At 49.2% G+C, this 19,931-nt stretch overlaps 1 protein-coding gene and 2 long non-coding RNA genes across 3 annotated transcripts in view; 2 read left to right on the top strand and 1 right to left on the bottom strand.

The window, feature by feature from the left end:
• Positions 1 to 220: 220 nt before the first annotated feature.
• LOC144337849 (uncharacterized) lies at positions 221 to 5,613 on the bottom strand. The gene is made up of 3 exons (XR_013411448.1): positions 4,978 to 5,613; positions 3,648 to 3,744; positions 221 to 1,182 (listed from the first exon to the last, which is right to left on the bottom strand). It is a non-coding gene; the product is annotated as an uncharacterized LOC144337849 (long non-coding RNA).
• On the top strand, positions 1,356 to 3,450 carry LOC106994927 (uncharacterized). The gene is made up of 2 exons (XR_001441618.3): positions 1,356 to 2,247; positions 2,994 to 3,450. It is a non-coding gene; the product is annotated as an uncharacterized LOC106994927 (long non-coding RNA).
• Positions 5,614 to 11,133: 5,520 nt separating the features above from the next.
• The window catches only part of ZSCAN10 (zinc finger and SCAN domain containing 10), a 42,769-nt gene continuing 33,971 nt past the window's right edge, over positions 11,134 to 19,931 (top strand). The window contains exons 1-2 of the transcript XR_013411447.1: positions 11,134 to 11,367; positions 15,989 to 16,410. The gene's annotated coding sequence lies outside the window, so the exon portion shown is untranslated. The remainder of the gene's footprint in view (positions 11,368 to 15,988; positions 16,411 to 19,931) is intronic.

Raw genomic sequence — 19,931 nt, 5'->3', positions numbered from 1 at the left:
CACAACGCCCACGGCGGCCCAGGAGACACCACTTCCGCCGCCAGTTCTCGGCGCCGGAAGTGGTCGCAGGGCTCGCTGGGAAACTACGCGGCGCAAGCATTCCCTAGCTCCCAGAAAGCCGTTCGTTCACTGAGCCCGCCTTCTCCCTGACTGATGGCCAATGAACAGGAAGAATTCTCAGGCTCCCTATTAGAAGACGGAAACGCCATATGCGTCATACACCTGCATCCGGGAGGAAAGGCAACGTTTTGCGTCTAGATTTGCTTTGTTTTCTTTCGTCGCCGCTTTTCTTTCACATTTCCTTGCGCCTCTGGCCCTTGAGCGACAAAAAGGGGAAGCCAAGGCTGGCCCGAGGAAAGGAGAGGGCATATGGCCTAGCCACGAGTGGAGCGCCTGCTCCGCCGGAAGGGATGCGCTGGAGCGGCGTTTTCCTTCCGCCACGGTCTTTCTATGCCAACTCGTAGGTGAGGGCCGAAAGGCCGTGGGCGGTGGAGCTTGGGCCTGGGAGACTTGTTTCCAGCCTCTTGGGTCCCGCTCCTCCCAATTCCCTGGAGAGGCGTGTAGCTTCCTGGGAAATGCCGTCGGGTAAGGGGCGCGGAGCCTCCTGCGGCGATCCTCTGTCTTCGGGTCGCCTTAGCAGGACGCGGCAAGAAGACACTGACCTGGCCGCAGTCCCGCGCTCTCCCACCAGCTGCTTCGTCCACCAGGAGCTGCGGGGCGTCAGGGATCCAACGGCCCTGAGGGATCTAGAGCAGGGGGGCTCGGGGTTCTCCTTTCCATACCCTCGGATCCTCTCCCACTCTTTCCACGCCTCGACCCGAAGATAATCTCAGGCTCCAGATATCTTTCATAAATGGAAAGAGCTTTCCTGGTTTGTTTTGTCTTAATTTTGTAGGTGTTGCATGCTTGGAAGAGAAAATTAAGAAAATTAATTGGCAAATCATAAAGATAGCTTTCTCATGATAGCCACAAGGCTTGCTCCCTCACTCTGCTCATACGTCACCCCCTCAAGGAAGCCTCCCGGAGCTCTGTAAACAGCCTCAGCTCTGCCTTGCTTTTCTCCCTAATGTTTATCACTACCTGACATATACTTGTGTAATATTTGTTTCCCACGACTCAACGATAAGTGTTCATGAGGGCAGACACTTTTTAATGCCCTACCACGAACACCTAGAATTGTGCCTGGCACATGGCAGATGCCTAGTAAATATTTGTTTAATGAATGAAGGTAAAAAACATTTCTAATACGACCATCCAGGAATAAGCACTGTTCATATTTTAGTCTGTTCTTACAGTTTTACTGTTGTTATATGTCTGTGAATGTGTATATATATATTATATATAGTTTATATATATATATATATATATATTTTTTTTTTTTTTTTTGAGACGGAGTCTCGCTCTGTCACCCAGGCTGCACTGCAGTGGCCCGATCTTGGCTCACTGCAACCTCTGCCTTCCGGGTTCAAGCGGTTCTCCTGCCTCAGCCTCCCGAATAGCTAGGATTACAGGCATGTGTCACCATGCCCGGCTAATTTTGTATTTTTAGTAGAGATGGGGTTTCTCCATGTTGGTCAGGCTGGGCTCGAACTCCCGACTTCAGATGATCTGCCTGCCTCGGCCTCCCAAAGTACTGAGATTACAGGCATGAGCCAGTATGCCCGGCAGAATTTTCATCTTTTAAGTCTGCCACCCTTGGACACTTACATTGTTTCCATCTTTCTGTATTTGTAGATATGCTTCTACATACACCTTTATGCATTTGCTTGAACATTTCCCTGAGAACAACCAGAAATGGAATTGCCAAATTACTTTGTGTACATATTTCTAAACTGTCCTCCAGAAAGAATGTAATGCTTTGATCTTCCACTTGAGAATCAAATGTTTACCTTCCTCTGTTCCTCCAGATTTGGACATTTACAGTGTTCAGCCTTTGTTGTGGCATTCCAGTTCAACTGGGAAACAGCTTGATGTAGCGTCCCCAGGTCCACAGTAATACATATTAAACTTTTTTTTTTTTGGTGCAGTGCTGCAATTTCGTGGCTCACTGCAACCTCCCAGGTTCAAGCGATCCTCCCACCTCAGCCTCCCTAGTAGCTGGGATTACAGGTGCATGCCACCACACCAGGCTAAGTTTTGTATTTTTAGTAGAGATGGGGTTTTACCAGGTTAGCCAGGCTGGTCTTGAACTCCTGACCTCAAGGGATCTGCCTGCCTCAGCCTTCTTCCAAAGTGCTGGGATTACAGGTGAGAACCACTGTGCCTATCCTATTAAACTTTTAAATCATGATAGTTACCATGTATGGAGTGTTTATATTGCCAGGCAGTGAGCTGAGTCCTTTACATCTCACGCTTATTCTGTGCAACAGCCCAATGGGAGAAATTCCATGAATATAGTTACCATTTCCTTGATTTCTAGGGAAGCTGGATATGTTTTCTTTTTTCAAGTATTATTTCTATTTATCCTTTTGTGAATTGCCTGTTATTTTCATTGGAATATACTTTTTTTTTTTTTTTTAAAGAGTCTCATTCTGTTGCCCAGGCTGGAGTGCAATGGTGCGATCTCAGCCCATTGCAAACCTTTGCCTCCCCGGTTTAAGCAATTCTCCTGCCTCAGCCTCCCAAGTAGCTGGGATTACAGGCACCCACCACCACGCCTAGCTAATTTTTTGTATTTTTAGTAGAGACGGGATTTTGCCATGTTGGCCAGCCTGGTCTCGAACTCCTGACCTCAGGTCATCCACCCACTTCAGCCTCCCGAACTGCTGGGATTATAGGCATGAGCCCCCGCGCCCGGCCACACCATTGTTTTGAAGAGAAAAATTGGTAAAAATAATTGTTTAGTTGTGAAGATGGTTACCCAAATGGGTAAGAGAGATTTCTAAGAGTTACAGAATAGCAACTGCAGGAAGGAACTTGTGCCCTTAGGACTGAGGAAGTAAAAAGGGAGGAAACTTGGAAACACGAAAGAGCCCTTCCCCTTTCAATTCAAGGCAGAGACTGGACCTCAGAAGAGGGAGTGGGTGCCCCGAGAACTCACTGCTGGCGGACAGCGGAAAGGGCAGCTGCCAGACCAAGGTGAGGATAACGGAAGTGAAGGCCACTGGCTACCTCTCCTGCCCTCCGCTGGCCGCATTGGAGAACTGCACCAGGAAGAAGACAGCCCCTCCCTTCCACTCTGACCTGACAGTGTTCCTCCATCGCCCTCTATTGGAGAAGAACAACATCAAGCTGGCTAGCAAGGAACTGCGTAGAGTCCCGCTGGGTATCACGCTGGATCTCACCCAAAGCTGAGATGTCATCCAGCTCAGTATCACAGAGCAGAACGAAAAGGATGTGTTTGGGCTGAGAGGCCATACATTGGTAACTGGCACATGAACTGTATTTTCTATTGAGCATTGCTGGTATATGGCAAGTTTGCATACAATTATATTGAAATTGACCACCTAATTGCACTTTCTTATTCCTTCTGATAATTTTTCACGTGTTCTTTTTCTTTCTTTTTTTAGAGGGATTCTCACTCTGTCACCCAGGCTGCAGTCCAGTGGCACAATCTCGGTTCACTGCAAGCTTCGCCTCCCAGGTTCATGCCATTCTCCTGCCTCAGCCTCCCTAGTAGCTGGGACTACAGGCACCTGCCACCATGCCTGGCTAATTTTTTGTATTTTTAGTAGAAAGGGGGTTTCACTGTGTTAGCCAGGATGGTTTATATCTCCTGACCTCATGATCCACCCACCTCAGCCTCTTTTTTGTATTTTTAGTAGAGATTTCACCATGTTAGCCAGGATGGTCTTGATTTCCTGACATCATGATCTGCCCACCTCAGCCTCCCAAAGTGCTGGGAATACAGGCGTGAGCCACAGTGCCTGGCCATTTTTTGTTTTGTTTTGTTTTTTGTTTTTTGAGACGGAGTCTTGCTCTGTGGCCCAGGCTGGAGTACAGTGGCGCAATCTTTGCTCACTGCAACCTCCACCTCCCACGTTCAAGCAATTATCCTGCCTCAGCCTCCCAAGTAACTGGGGTTACAGGAGCACACCACCACATCTAGCTAATTTTTTGTATTTTTAGTAGAGACAGGGTTTTACCATGTTGGCCAGGCTGGTCTTGAACTCCTGACCTCGTGATCCACCCTCCTTGGCCTCCCAAAGTGCTGGGATTACAGGCATGAGCCACCACGCCTGGACCCTTTTTTTTTTTTCTAAAATGGAGTCTTTCTCTGTCGCCCAGGCTGGAGTGTAGGGGTGTGATCTCAGCTCATTGCAACCTTCCCCTCCCAGGTTCAAGCAGTTCTGCCTCAGCCTCCCAAGTAGCTGGGATTACAGGTGTGCGCCACCATGCCCGCTAATTTTTGTATTTTTGGTAGAGATGAGGTTTCGCCATGTTGCCCAGGCTGGTCTCAAACTCCTGACCTCAAGTGATCTACCTGCCTTGGTCTCCTATAGTGTTGGGATTACAGGCATGAGACATCACGCCCAGCCCACTGTTTTTTTCTAGCTAGAAAATATAGTCTAAGGCGGCTGGGCGTGGTGGCTTACGCCTGTAATCCCAGCACTTTGGGAGGCGGAGGTGGGTGGATCACAAAGTCAGAAGATCGAGACCATCCTGGCTAACACGGTAAAACCCCATCTCTACTAAAAATAAAAAAAATTAGCTGGGCATGGTGGCAGGCACCTTGTCCCAGCTACTGAGCAGGCTGAGGCAGTTGAATCACTTGAACCCGGGAGGCGGAGCTTGCAGTGAGCTGAGGTCGCGCCACTGCACTCCAGCCTGGGCCACAGTGAGACTCCATCTCAAACAAACAAACAAAAAAGATTGACAGAATGAGTATAAATTCTGGACCAAAAAACCACAACTTTACTTTCTTCATTATTTATAGACTATATTTTCTTTTTTTTTTTTTTTTAGTAGCTGGGACCACAGGCGCCCGCCACCACGCCCGGCTAATTGTTTGTATTTTTAGTAGAGACGCGGTTTCACTGTGTTAGCCAGGATGGTCTCAATCTCCTGACCTCATGATCCGCCCGCCTCAGCCTCCCAAAGTGCTGGAATTACAGGTCTGAGCCACTGCGCCCAGCCTCTGTCAATCCTGCAGCATTTACAACTCAAAACAATGTTAAAAATTGAAGACTGCAGTCAAAATTGGGATCTTAAGTTCATGAAATTGCTTTTTATAACATGATTAAGTATCTGTTGTTGGTCTCTGATACGTATTTGTGCAAAAGAACAAGACAGGGTCTTGTTCTTTCACCCAGGCTGCAGTGCAGTGGTGCAATCACTGCTCACTGTATCGTGGAACACCTGGGCCCAAGTGTCCTCCCACCTCAGCCTCCCAAGTAGCTAGAACTACAGGCGCCCGCCTTTATGCATGGCAGATATTCATGTTCTTGTTAAGGACGTTCTATATGTTCACATTTCCAGCAGAAAGACTTCTAGTTATTCCCCAATATCTGTTCTCCCCTTCTATAATGGGAGCTTTTTGATGGACACATCAAAAAGAATTGCTTGGACTTGGGAGGGGAAGATTGCAGTGAGCCATGATCGCACCACTGCACTCCAGCCTGGGTGACAGAACCGTTTAAGAAATGCCGTTTAAGAAAAAAAAAGAAAGAAAAATAGAGAGGGCTAGGTGTGGTGGCTCATACCTGTAATCCAAGCACTTTGTGAGGCCCAGGCAGGTAGATAACTTGAAGCCAAGAGTTCAAGACCAGGCTGGACAACATAGTGAGACCTTGTCTCTACAAAAAAAAAAAAAAAAAAAAAAAAAAAAAGGCTGGGTGCGTGGCTTATACCTGTAATCCCAGCACTTTGGGAGGCTGAGGCGGACACATCACCTGAGGTCAGGAGTTCAAGACCAGCCTGGCCAACATGGTGAAACCCTGTCTCTACTAAAAAAACAACAAATTAGCTGGGTGTGGTGGCGGGTGCCTGTAATCCCAGCTACTTGGGAGGCTGAAGCAGGAGAATCGCTTGAACCTGGGAGGCAGAGGTTGCAGTGAGTGGAGATCACACCACTGCACTCCAGCCTGTGCAAAAGAGCAAAACTGTGTCTAAATATATATATATATATATATATATATATATATATATATATATATATTTTTTTTTTTTTTTTTTTTTTTTTTTTTTTTTTTAGTTAGCTGGGCTTGCTGGCACCTTAGTCCCAGGTAGTCAGGAGGCTGAGAATGGAGGATCAGTTGAATACAGGAATTCCATCCCGGGTGCTGTGAACCAGGATCATGCCACTGCACACCAGCCTTGGCAACAGAGCTAGATACTATCTCTAAAAAATAAGTGAAAGTAAAGAGTATCTTTACTCCTTATATGTATTCGTATAATTTCTTCTAAGGGACATTGGCTACTCATAATTTCTATATCTTCTTGAGTAAATTTTGGTAGTTTATATTTTCCAGAAAATCGTTTCTTTCATCTACAATTTCAAATTTATTAACAGAGTTGTGCATAGTATTCACATGTGATTAAAAAATTTAAATTTGGAATTGTGAGATGGCACTTCAGTGCCCCAGGAGGGGTAGCTTCAATGATGGAGGGTCCGCAGGCTGCAGGGAACCTGAGTCCCTGATCACTTTGTGGGGTAGGGCTGCCGAACCGGCCCCACCCCAGACTGCCTGCCTCCTGCCCACCTCCAGATGCTACCATGAGAAATAGGCTTCTATCTCGTTAAAGACACTGTTGAAGACTCAGCACACAGTAAGTGCTCAATAAATAGCAGCTAGTCCCAGGGAACTACACATCACCAGGCATACCCCCAGCAGGGTGGGGCACATGACAGAGTGAAGGAAAACAGCGCAGGACAGACACAGGGGGGTCCATCTGTCTGACAAGTATGCAGGGGTATGACCCGGGCAAGAAGTCAAGTTCAGGGAAGTTCTGTTCTGTAGCAGCTCTTCGCAGGGCAGGCGAGTGCCCACAAAGGCAGTTCCAAAGGCAGTTCCAAAGGAATTTCCTTCCTCACCTATCAGTTCTGCTTTTTTGGATGGGCAGGAAGCACTTCTTTGAGAAGACCCAGGGCCCTGGTTAGAAACACTTGTTTCTGGACCCAGCAGGGAGTAAATTTTGCTGCCCACTGTCTTTACCATCGCGTTGTTTTTATTAAATGGATTTCTGTATTGAGAAGCAGTAGAGCTGAACAGTTACAGTCAAGTGCTCTGGAGTTCAATGGACCTGGATTTGAATCTCAGCTCCACTGCAAATATCAGAGATCCTGGGAGGTGACAGCCTCTCCGAGCTCAGTCTTCACTTCTGTAGAATGAGGATAATAATGACGCCTTTAAGGGCTGGTGCAAGGACGGAAGATGACATAGGTCAAGTGAAAACATTTGTTTGCCGCAAATTTGACAGTTAAAAAAGCATAAGACGCAGCATGGGGACAGCCAACAGATGGCAGTAGTAACCCTTGGTATTGGCATATTACCACTGTAATCTATTTATTTAGAGACAGGGTCTCACTGGATCACTCAGGCCGGAGTGAAGTGGCATGGGGACAGCCAACAGATGGCAGTAGTAACCCATGGTATTGGCATATTAGCGCTGTAATTTATTTATTTAGAGACCGGGGGTCTCGCTGTGTCACCCAGCCTGGAGTGCAGTGGCATGACCATAGTTCACTGCAGCCTCGACCTCGCCAGCTCAAACAATCCTACCCCCTCAGCCTCCCCAATAGCTGGGACTACAGGTGCATGCCACCATGCTGAACAACATAGTGAGACCCTGACTCAAAAACGATACATAAATAAAATAATAGGCCAGGCGCGGTTGTTCACGCCTGTAATCCCAGCACTTTGGGAGGCTGAGGTGGGCGGATCACGAGGTCAAGAGATCAAGACCATCCTGGTAATGTAGTGAAACCCCATCTCTACTAAAAATATAAAAATTAGCCGGGCATGGTGGCACACGCCTGTAGTCCTGGCTACTCTGGAGGCTGAGGCAGGAGAATTGCTTGAACCCGCGAGACGGAGGTTGCAGTGAGCCGAGATCGTGCCACTGCACTCTAGCCTGGCGACAGAGCAAGACTCCATCTTAAATAATAAGAATAATAATATAATAAAATAAACTGTTTCATTGAGACACTTGTGTCCTCTGAAATATACTTGTCACTGTTCTTTGCTTGCATTGGAACCCCATAGTGCATAGCCAGACCCAATTCAATATGCACATGCTGTCTGCTGCCCCCATGGAAGGTTCTGGGTCATCCCTGGATCTAGGGCCCTTGTGGCTGAGACACAGTTATCAAGTAGGTGGCATGGCCACCCTGTCCCCAGTGCTTCTCTTGTGCCTTGGAACAGAGGAGCTGGCAAGAGGAATTAAGAGAGTCCATGCAAGTCTCCCAAGGCCCCCAAATTTTTGGTGCTACCCACATAGCCCCCTGACTTACCTACCTCTTCAGTGCTGCCTCGTTGACCCCATTCTGCCTCTTTAGCTGCGCTGGCTGGAGTTTCTTCAGTGTTTACTTGGGGAAGTGGTTTACCTCAATGCTTTGAAGCAACAGAATCTCCTTGTCCAGGAATCATAAGAGGAAGTCCAACGTGTAGGAGATAGCAGTGGCTGCTCTGATTATATAGCTGGTGCCTGAGATTTGCCCAGCTGGCTGTATCCTTCATTGTCCCTAAAGCTCCAAAATGGACTGTTGTAGCCCCATGAGGGCCACAGTTGGAAGAACGCAGGCTCCAACACTAGCTACTGCCTAACATTTTGGGGAGGCTCCCATAGTTACGCATGGGTGCTGCCTGCTTGCCTGGGGGATCTTGGATTTTTTTTTGTTGTTTCTTGTTTTTGAGACGGAGTTTTGCTCTTGTTACCCAGGCTGGAGTGCAATGGCGCAATCTCAGCTCACTGCAACCTCTGCCTCCTGGGTTCAAGTGATTCTCCTGTCTGCCTCCTGAGTAGCTGGGACTACAGGCACCCACCAATGCGCCTGGCTAATTTTTATATTTTTAGTAGAGGCGGGGTTTCCCCACATTGGCCACGCTGGTGTCGAAGTCCTGACCTCAGGTGATCCACCTGCCTCAGATTCCCAAAGTGCTGGGATTACAGGCATGAGCCACTGTGCCTGGCTGGCTGGGTGCTCTTGTAACCACGCAATGGATTCTCCTTGCCAGCTGCCCAGATGAAGCCGGTTAATCAATACAGGGAATTGCAATAGAGAAACGGCTTAATTCACACAAAGTTGGCTGAATGGGAAACCGGAGTTTTACTACTCAGATCAGTCGCCCTGAAAATTCAGAGGCTGGGGTTTGTTAAGGATAATTTGGCAGCTATGGGGGCCATGGAGTGAGGAGTGCTGATTGGTTGGGCCTGAGATGAAATCACAGGTTGTCTAGTCGGTTCTTGTTGTCTTCCCTTCCTGGGTGGGATTGAAGAACTGGTTTAGCCAGATTACTGGTCTGGGTGGCGCCAGCTGGTGCATCACAATGCAGGGTCTGAAAAATACCTCCAGCACTAATCTTAGATGTTAAGATAGTGATGTTATCCCTAGGAGCAAATGGAGAAGTTTGGAATCTTACAGCCTCTGGCTGCATGAGTCCAAAACCATAATTTCTAATCTTGTGGCTAATTTGTTAGTCTTACAAAGGCAAGCTGGTCCCCAAGCAAGAAGGGGGTTTGTTTTGGGAAAAGGCTGTAACTATAAACTAAATTCCTCCCAAAATTAGTTCAGCCTACACCCAGAAATGAACAAGAGCAGCTTGGAAATTAGAAGCAAGATGGAGGCTGGCCACGGTGGCTCACGCCTGTAATCCCAACACTTTGGGAGGCTGAGGCGGTCGGATCACAAGAGGTCAGGAGTTCAAGACTAGCCTGGCCAATATGGTGAACCCCCCATCTCTACTAAAAATAGAAAAAGTAGCCAGGCATGGTAGCACATGCCTGTAATCCCAGCAACTCAGGAGGCCGAGACAGGAGAATCCCTTGAACCCAGGAGGCAGAGGTTGCAGTGAGCCGAGATCACACCACTGCACTCCAGGCTGGGTGACAGAGTGAGATTCCATCTAAAAAAAAAAGGCGCTGGGTGCGGTTGCTCACGCCTGTAATCCCAGCACTTTGGGAGGTCAAGGCAGGCGGATTACCTGAGGTTGGGAGTTTGAGACCAGCCTGGCCAATATAGTGAAACTCCATCTCTACTAAAAATACAAAAATTAGCCAGGCGTGGTGGTGGGTGCCTGTAGTCCCAGCTAATCGGGAGGCTGAGTCAGGAGAATCACTTGAACCTGGGAGGCAGAGATTGCAGTGAGCCAAGATTATGCCAGTGCACTCCAGCCGGGGGGACAGAGCGAGATTCTGTCTCAAAAAAAAAAAAAAAAAAAAAAAAAATTTTTTTAAAAGGCTGGGTGCAGTGGAATCCCAGCACTTTGGGAGGCCGAGGCAGGCAGATCACTTGAGATCAGGAGTTTGAGACCAGCCTACCCAACATGGTGAAGCCCTGTCTTTACTACAAATACTAAAACGAGTTCAGCATGGTGGTGCATGCCTGTAATCCCAGCTATTCAGGAGGCTGAGGCATAAGAATCATATGAACCTGCGAGGTGGAGGTTGTAGTGAGCTGAGATCATGCCTCTGTGCTTCAGCCTGGGCAACAGCAAGACTCTGTCTCAAAAAAAAAAAAAAAAAGAAAAGAAAAGAAAGAAAGGAAGAAAGAAAAATATGCGAGCTGCTAAGCTAGGCAGTTCTGGCTCAAGATCATGATATTGCACACACCACACCAACGAGGACCCCAGTCCTCTGTCACTGGAGGACCCACTTGGAAGGCGGATCACTCACATGGCTCTTGGTAGGAGACTTCAGTTCCTCCCCACATAGGCCTCCCTATAGGACTGCTCGAGTGTCCCTTTTGCCAAATGATCTACATATGTTCCAGTTTTGACTGGCTGCTCTGCAATGTGGACCGTTATCTAGCAGATTCAGTGGGGCTTGAAGGGTCAGTTCCTGCTGCAGGGATGTTATGTGGAACCTTTTGTGGGCCGCTATAGATGAATCATAATATAAACCTGTGCTAGTTATTGATTACGTCCCAGTTCCTGCATTGCCTGCTGTGTGAAATGGTTGTGGCCCTTTAGTTTTTCCTTTACTAGCTGGCACGATCTTATGCTTTGTCAGTAGAGGGCGCTGGAGAGACATTTCAGGAGAGTGGAGTTCCCTTCCTGCTTCTGGTGTGTTCTCTCCAGGCTCCGGCATGACGGGTGTCTTCCGAGTCTGGCTTCTGCAACACACAGGGCTTCGCCAGCACCCAGCTCCTGCAGCACGGGCAGCTCCTGTGACAGCAGGCGCCCACAGCCTACAAAGTTTCTCCAGTGCCGCCTCCTCAGTGAACCGCAACCGGCGGCACCTAGCAGCTTTCTCCACCGCTCTCTTCAGGTAGTTCTGTAACAGCGCCGTCTCTCGTGAGACCCCTCCCAGTGAGCAGTTTTTTTCTACCCCTGCGGATGGATTTCCAGCAAGTTCTGCCCATGTGGTACCACAGCCACTTCTCTGCCATTCAGTTAAACTGCAGTTAAACCTCTTCAAGGTCTGGATCTAAGCCCAGGGACCAGGAAACCTCTTGCTTGAGTGCTGGAACTCAGGCCAAGAAGGTATGGCTGCTGCTCTCTGCTGTGACACAAGAGAATGAGAGTTCTCTTCACTTCTTACCAGCCAACCTCTTGAAAATACCAAGGTTTTTTTTTTTTTTTTTTTTTTTTTTTTGAGACAGAATCTCGCTCTGTTGCCCAGGCTGGAGTGTATTGGCTCACTGCAACCTCTGCCTCCTGGGTTCAAGTGATTCTCCTGCCTCAGCCTCCCGAGTAGCTGGGATTACAGGCATGTGCTACCACGCCCGGCTAATTTTGTATTTTTAGTAGAGACGGGGTTTCTCCATGTTGGTCAGATTGGTCTCAAAACTCTCGACCTCAGGTGATCCACCCGCCTCAGCCTCTCAAAGTGCTGGGCTTACAGACGTGAGCCACAGCACCCGGCCTAAGCCCTTTATAGCTTAATTCTGTATATTAAATTTCCCAGTTCAAATTACTGTGTGCTTCCCCTGTCCTGATTGGACCTTGCTTGATACAAAATTAGTATAAGGAGTGGTCTCAAGAGATAGATGCACAAAGAAGGGATATGGGGACTGATTTGGGTATTTGGGCTTGAGTGCAGACTGAGCTGCCTGACAATGAGAAATAGGATCTTTATTAGTAAGGGTTCTCCAGAAACAGAATAACAGAATCTATATATATGTGTGTGTGTGTGTATGTGGAGAGAGAGCTTTTATGTAGATATATATTTTTTATATATATATATATATACACACACACACACACACACACACTAAAGTATTGGCTCACATGATTATGGCGGTTGAGAAGCCCCACAATCTGCTCTCTGTAAGCCGGACACCTTACAGTGGTGTAGTGTTTTTTTTCAGACGGGGTCTCCCTCTGTTGCCCAGGCTGGACTGCAGTGGCACAATCACAGCTCACTGCAGCCTTGACTTCCCGAGCTCAAGCAATCTTCCCATCTCAGCCTCCTGACCAGCTGGGACTACAGGTGGACACCACCACACCCAGCTAATTTGTTCCATATGTATATATATATATGTATATATATATTTTTTAAATAGAGATGGCCTCTCCCTATATTGCCTAGGCTGGTCTCGAACTCCCCTGGGCTCAAGCTATCTGCCTGCCTCTGCCTCCTAACAGTTTTGTAATTTTAAGGCCTGAGAGCCAAAGGCCTATGGTGTAGATTCCGACTCAAGACTCAAGGCCTGAGAATCAGGAGCACAAGACCAGGAGATGAATGTCCCAGTACCCAGGTCTCAAGTAGTCAGACACAGAGAGAATTCAACCTTCCTCTGCCTTGATGTTCTGTTTAATTCTGTACTGGATGAATGCTGCCCACCCATGTTGGGAGCTGTCTGCTTTACTCACTCGGCCAATTCAAACGTTAATATCTTATTGAGAAACCCTCACAGACACACCCAGAAATAATGTTTAACCAGCTGTCTGGGCATGCCTTGGCCGAGTCAAGTTTATACATAAAATTAACCATCACAGGATGCTGGTTATCCACGGCATGTGGTGATAGCATAATTAATCAAGTAGCCACCTGCAGGTGATTATGAAGTGCCAATGAAAGCATGTACCTGGTGGGAACAAGTAGCTGCCGCACTCAGCCATTACGGTGTCCACAGATGTATCATGATGATTATACAACCATGGGATGGGATACATGATTTTTAGTGCACTTGAGCATTTACAGTGAGAAAATGGCAAGCCCAAATCCCTTAGCTCAGTTCAAGTCACGGTCTGAGAACCTGAGAACTTCTGTGATAGCTTAAGAGCAGCACTTACTTCTTATAGCCATAATAGCATCACTGAAAATCAAACAGAAAACTTGACTGTAGAGTCGCTGAATAATAATGACAGCTAAATTCCCAGTCCCAACACATTTCTCACGTGAAAGCTACTGTGCAGATTGGTAAAGACAGTCATCCTGGCCAAGTGTAGTGGTTCAGTCCTGTAATCCCAGTTACTCAGGAGGCTGAGGCAGGAGAATCGCTTGAACCTGGTAGGTGGAGGTTGCAGGGGGCTGAGATGGTGCCACTGCACTTCCACACTGGGCAACAGAGCGAGACTCTATCTCAAAAAACAAAACAAAATGAAAAAACAGAAGGTGATCCTGAAACTCAAAGTGGGGATATATGTTTGGACCCAGATGAAATTGATAGTCTTGATTCCTTAAGTCACTCTGAGCCTCCTTTACCAGTAGAAGTAGTTTGCCCTCAGTATCTGAATAGATTAGCCTTTCTCTGCTTGAAAACCTTAGGATAACCTCCCCAGGGGCAGATGACCTAAAAGGGGATGTCCATTCTCCTGAAAACCCACCACAATTGCGCTGCATTGCCAGGAAACTCATAACAACTAGAGTTGTCTCAACAGAATTTATATGTGTGTGTAGAGAGAGGCTGCACAAGTGTGTGCAAGAGACAGAGAGAGGGGGAAAGATACACATTATGACCCGGGAGGAAATAGCTTATACACTAAAATAATTCACTTTGTTAATACAAACTAGCAGAAACTTGGGGAACAGGTGCAAGAGTGGATTCTAAGGATAGCATACCAAAGTGAACAGAATATAAAAAGAGATAAGATTAGACCCGGTGTAGTGGCTCACGCCTGTAGTCCCAGCACTTTGGGAGGCAGAGGCAGGAGGATCATCACTTGAGTCCAGGAGTTTGTTGTCAGTTTGGGCCACATAGCTGAAACATAAAATACAAAAATTAGCGGGGTGTGGTGGTGAGCACCTATAGTCCCAGCTACTCAGAAGGCTGAGGTGGGAGAGTCACTTGAGCCTGAGAGGTCAAGGCTGCAGTGAGCTGTGATCATGCCACTGCACTTCAGTCTGGGTGACAGAACAAGACTGTGTCACACACACACACACACACACAATGAGAGATCAAATTCGATGATATAGGTGCATTTAGTAGATTTCAAATTGAATGTTAGCATGTGTGGTGTTGGTGGCTTTTTAGCAGTTTATTCCATTGGTTGGCTGAAATTTGGACTCAATGGTGGCCTTCAGTTAACAAGGTTGAGATGGCTGAAGTGGCATGATAGGAAAGAAGGAACCCAAAGGCTCCTTTTCCTTAGAGAGATGGAAATGTTGAGTGGCCTTATCATGGGTGACCTGTGTACCTACCGCATCCCCAGCTATCTTTTACCAGTAGACACTGGCCTCACTAAGTCTCTGAGAAAGGCATTAATGACAGGATCACCTGAATCCTTGAAAAGCTCTGTGGTTGCTCAGTTGCTCTGTGAGATGTGTGTTCATCTTCATGACTAGCCTAGGGCTTTGTTAGTTGAGAACACAAAAATCGCTGTCTTAAGTTACTGAGGTGCAGGCCATTCATTGGGTGCCGCCTTTACAACAGGCAGGAAGCCCGCCTGACCCCATGTCTCAGGCTGCCAGAGGAGCATGCAATGAGGAAGGCTGGACTATCTTCACAGGACACCAGGGAGAAGCCTCAAGCCACAGCCTCCTGACAAGTCTCAGCTCTCCAGCCTCATCTCCCGGCTCCCCTCCCCTCCACACGGGGGGTGGGGCAGGGAGGGTTGGGGGGCTGTCATTTCAGCTCCTGGACACCAATCTCCTCCACGTTTGTCCTGTTCCCTTTGCTTGAAAGCTTCTTACTCCAGATCCTCGTAAAACGGCTTCTCACCCTTCGAATCTCAGCTTAAATGTCCCCTCCTTGGAGGGGTCTTCCCTGACAATGAAGCACGACCATCCTCTCCTGCTTTACCTTGTTTATTTCTTTCTGGCATTTGTCACTACTTGAAGTTAAAGTGTGTGCCATGTATGTGTCTGTCAGTCTCCCCCACCACACTGGAAGCTCATGAGGGCAAGGGTCTTGTCTGGAATCTTCATCACTTAAGACTCAACATTGAGCAAAGGACCTTTGCTAAATTAGCAGGCATTCATTTCCTATTTGAAAAATGAACGAGTGAGGCTGGGCGTGGTATCTCACACCTGTAATCCCGGCACTTTGGGAGACCGAGGCGGGCGGATCACTTGAGGTCAGGAGTTCGAGACTGGCCTGGCCAACATGGTGAAACCCCATTAAAAATACAAAAATTGGCTGGGCGCGGTGGCTCACGCTTGTAATCCCGGCACTTTGGGAGGCCGAGGCAGGGGGATCACGAGGTTAGGGGTTCGAGACCAGCGTGGCCAACATAGTGAAACCCCGTCTCTACTAAAAATACAAAAATTAGCCGGGCATGGTGATGGGCGCCTGTAGTTCCACCTACTCGGAAGGCTGAGGTGGAAGAATCGCTTGAACTCGGGAGGCGGAGGCTGCAGTGAGCTGAGATCGCGCCACTGCACTCCAGCCTGGGCAACCGAGCAAGACTCCATCTCTGGCAAAAAAAAAGAAAAAAGAAAAATGAATGTGTGAGGAACGCAGCAAAGCCCCTACTGTTAACGTTTGCCGCCCTCTGTCCCACAGGCACTCCAGAGCCGTGAGCAGCCTCGCACAGTCCGCGAGTTTCTTCTGCTCCCCCAGAAAAGGACACGGTCTCCTTCCTGGCCTCTCTCCGCCGGCCGTACCACACGACAGCTGGCAGCACCGTCAGCCACTGCTCGGGAGTTAGGAAGATGCTCCAGCTTCGAGGCATGTGCAGCAAACGCACCCAGCCCTGGTGCAGGAGCCAGTGCCGCAAATTGGCAGGCAGTCCTCGGGGCCGGAAGTGGCGCTGGCCCTGCGCCGTATGCTTTCTAGGACTGCAGGAGGCTCGGCATCTCGGTGATAGACCCAGGAAATGAGTGACGGGGCGGGGCGCGCTGTGAGGACTGAGGTCTGCAGCGAAGCCGAAGCCGAGGCCAGCCCGGTGGTCTTTGCTACCTTCGGCAACCAACGCCCAGCGAAGGGTAAGAGGGAATGTTTCAAAGACTGGCGCCTGGAGCAGTTGCCGGGGCAACCGTGCGGCTTGGGGCGTGGCGGGGGGAGAGAAGAGGGCCGGACACAAACGTCTGCCGTGATTGGCTGGTTCTGCTGGCGCCGCCTTTCTCCCCCGCCTCGATGCCTGATTGGCTAAGGGCAGAGCGTGGGCGTGGCCTCCTGGATTCAGTCCTGCGGGAAATGGGGCCGCAGAGCGAGAGGCTAGGCCCAAAGGACCCTGCGGACTCTGGACCTCACTACACGGCCGGGCCCGGGAGTTGGGAGACAGTATTCCAGGCTAGGAGGGCGCTGACGCCGATGCCCCCGGCCCAGGGGGGCAGCGCCGCCAGCCGATCCCTGAGCGCCTGCAACACGGACCTGGGGCCGCAGGGAAGCAGGTGGGAAGCCAGGATGGAAACGTTCTGCCTCTCCGCCTCTGCCCTCACCTTGCTCCTGACACTGCGTCGGTGATAATCTAGTGGGGTTCTCTAGTGGCCAAGAAGCCCCGAGGAAGCCAAGGAAACCTCTGAACCTGCTCACCCTCTACCCGGGGAGACACCAAGACCGTTCCCTGGCTTCTTCCCTCCAGCCTCCCACTTCTCAGTGATGCCCGTAACCCACCAAACTATGAGTACCCTTCAGCCTGGCGTTCCAGGCCCTTCCATGGCACAGCCACTACTCCTCCCTGTCTTATTTGTGCTTGTCGAATATTTCCCAAACTGCCAAGTTCCACTGTTAAGATACTTTTGCCAGATCTATCCCACAATGGGGCCTCTGGAGGGATCCCTAGAGGGAGAAGTGGGCCAGCCCTAGGGAATGGCCATCTGCAGGCACCCTCCATGGGGCCCTTGGAACCTGTGTCCCTGCACTCTGCCACAAAAGGGGAAACATTTCTCCAGGATACTTTGTGCTGTCTGGGCTCCCTGGAGGCCAGAGTGAAGTGTTTTGTTTTTGCAAAGGAGTCTCGTTCTGTTGCCCAGGCTGGAGTGCAGTGGCACAATCTTGGCTCACTGCAACCTCCGCCCCTCCAGGTTTAAGCAATTCTCTGCCTCAGCCTCTGGAGTAGCCAAGATTAACAGGAGCGTGTCACCATGCCTGGCTAATTTTTTGTATTTTTAGTAGAGACAAGGTTTCACCATCTTGGCCAGGCTGGTCTTGATCTTCTGACCTCATGATCCACCCGCTTCTGCCTCCCAAAGTTCTGGGATTACAGGCGTGAGCCACCGCGCCCAGCCCAGAGCGAAGTTTTTAAATAACTCCCTAGATCACTCAACAGTCTTTTTTTTGAGACAGGGTCTTGCTCTGTTGCCCAGGCTGAAGGGCAGTGGTTTGATCACAGTTCACTGCAGCCTCAACCTCCCAGGATCAGGCGATCCTCTCACCCCAGCCTCCCAAGTAACTGGTACTACAGGCACACACCACCATGCTTGGCTAATTTTTTTAATTATTCGGAGACGAGGGTCTCCCTATGTTGCCCAAGCTGGTCTCAAACTCCTGACTTCAAGAGATTCTCCTGCCTCAACCTCCCTAAGTGCTCAGATTACAGGTGTAAGGCACCACACCAAGCCTCGACAGACCTCTGAATCACTCAAGTCCTGACATCTGGTCCCTGGCACGCTGTTCATGGAGCCTAAGGAACTGAAATTAAAGGAAGCAATACTCACTGTGCGAGTGAGTACTCTGCTCAGCTCTCTTGCCAAGTGATGACGGCTTCCAGGGTCATTTTAGCAACTCTCCCACCTCTGTCTCTCTCCTTACTTAGAAAATGAGCTCTTTGAGAGCAACCCTGCTTTACAAATGAGTCTCCCTCACCCCCTCACACTGAACCAAGCAGAGCAATCCTATTTCTGGCTAAGTGACTGGCGCGTGAAGACAAACTGAAGGGAGAAAACAGCTTTTTTTCTGGCCTGAGAAATAATCATTTAATTCAACCAATCCTGCCAGCCTCCCTAGCCTAGATTCCAGAGACCTCCTAGACACCATCAAGTCCTGCCTGGGCTTCCACTAGTGAGCAGACCCCTAGTGTCCATTTGATTACATCTCACCCCACCCACATCCCTAGCTGAGTCTAACATTCCTGAAGGTCAAATCTATTGTCTTACTCTCTCTCTCTCTTTTTTTTTTTTTTTTTTTTTAGACAGAGTCTCGCTCTGTCATCCAGGCTGGAGTGCAGTAGCAAGATCTCAGCTCACTGCGACCTCCACCTCCTGGCTTCAAGCAATTCTCCTGCCTCAGCCTTCCAAGTCACTGGAACTATCGGTGCCTGCCACCATGCCCAGCTAATTTTTGTATTTTTAGTAGAGATGGGGTTTCACCATGTTGGCCAGGCTGGTCTCAAACTCCTGGCCTCAAGTGATCCACCCACCTCGGCTTCCCAAAGTGCTGAGATTACAGGTGTGAGCCGCTGTGCCTGGCCTTGTCCTCCTCTTTTTAGATAGCCCTGCATGGGGCCTAGTAGGGTACACCAGTAGTCCCAGCTACTTGAGAAGCTGAGGTGAGTGGATCACTTGAGCCCAGGAGTTCCAGGCCAGCCTGGACAACATAGCAAGACCCCATCTCTATTTTTAAAAAGACAAAAAAAACTTGGGCTAACAATGCACACTTACATTGTTGTGGAGAGCCGGGGTGCTATATCTACAGTGCTTGGCCCTGTGCCTGGAAGAGCAGCTGCTTGGCAACTGGCAGCTATGATTATCCTTCTCAGTCCACCATCCTCGGCAAGCCACTCTTTTCCTTAGGATCTGGGAGCCAACCAGGGCTGTGGCCACCCTGGTGGCCCCATAATCCACAAAGACAGGTAGGGTCTCAAGGGCCTCCCTGGTGCAGACATCCTCATGGTCAGTTGGTGTCAGAGCTGAAAGTTATCTTGGGACCTGGGCCACAAATAAGGGATGACAGGCCAGCTGAGTCCATCCCCACCCAGGGAAAAAAGCAGAGAATGGGAGTTGGGAGCTACAGAGGTTAAAAACAGGGGAAGAGGCCAGGCACGGTGGCTCATGCTTGTAATCCTAGCACTTGGGGAAGCCGAGGTGGGCGGATCACCTGAGGTCAGGAGTTCAAAACCAGCCTGGCCAACATGGTAAAACCCTGTCTCCACTAAAAACACAAAAAATTAGCCAGGTATGTGGCGCACACCTGTCATCCCAGCTACCCGGGACACTGAGGCAGGAAAATCGCTGGGACCCAAGAGCTGGAGGTTGCAGTGAGCCAAGATCGCGCCAGTGCACTCCAGCCTGGGCGACAGAGCAAGACTCAGCCTCAAAAAATGAAACAAAAACAAACAAAAAAGCAGGGGGCCGGGCGAGGTAGCTCAGGTCTGTAATCCCAAAACTTTGGGAGGCCAAGGTGGGTGGATCACAAGGTCAGGAGATCAAGACCATCCTGGCCAACATGGTGAAACCCTGTCTCTACTAAAAATACAAAAATTAGCCGGGCATGGTGGCGTGCACCTGTAGTCCCAGCTACTCAGGAGGCTGAGGCAGCAGAATCACTTGAACCCAGGAGGTGGAGG

The sequence above is a fragment of the Macaca mulatta genome, chromosome 20, assembly GCF_049350105.2.
Source record: "Macaca mulatta isolate MMU2019108-1 chromosome 20, T2T-MMU8v2.0, whole genome shotgun sequence".
Classification (NCBI taxonomy): Eukaryota; Metazoa; Chordata; class Mammalia; order Primates; family Cercopithecidae; genus Macaca; species Macaca mulatta.
Note: the sequence above shows the minus strand (reverse complement) of the source record. Positions and strands in the feature narration are given on the sequence as shown.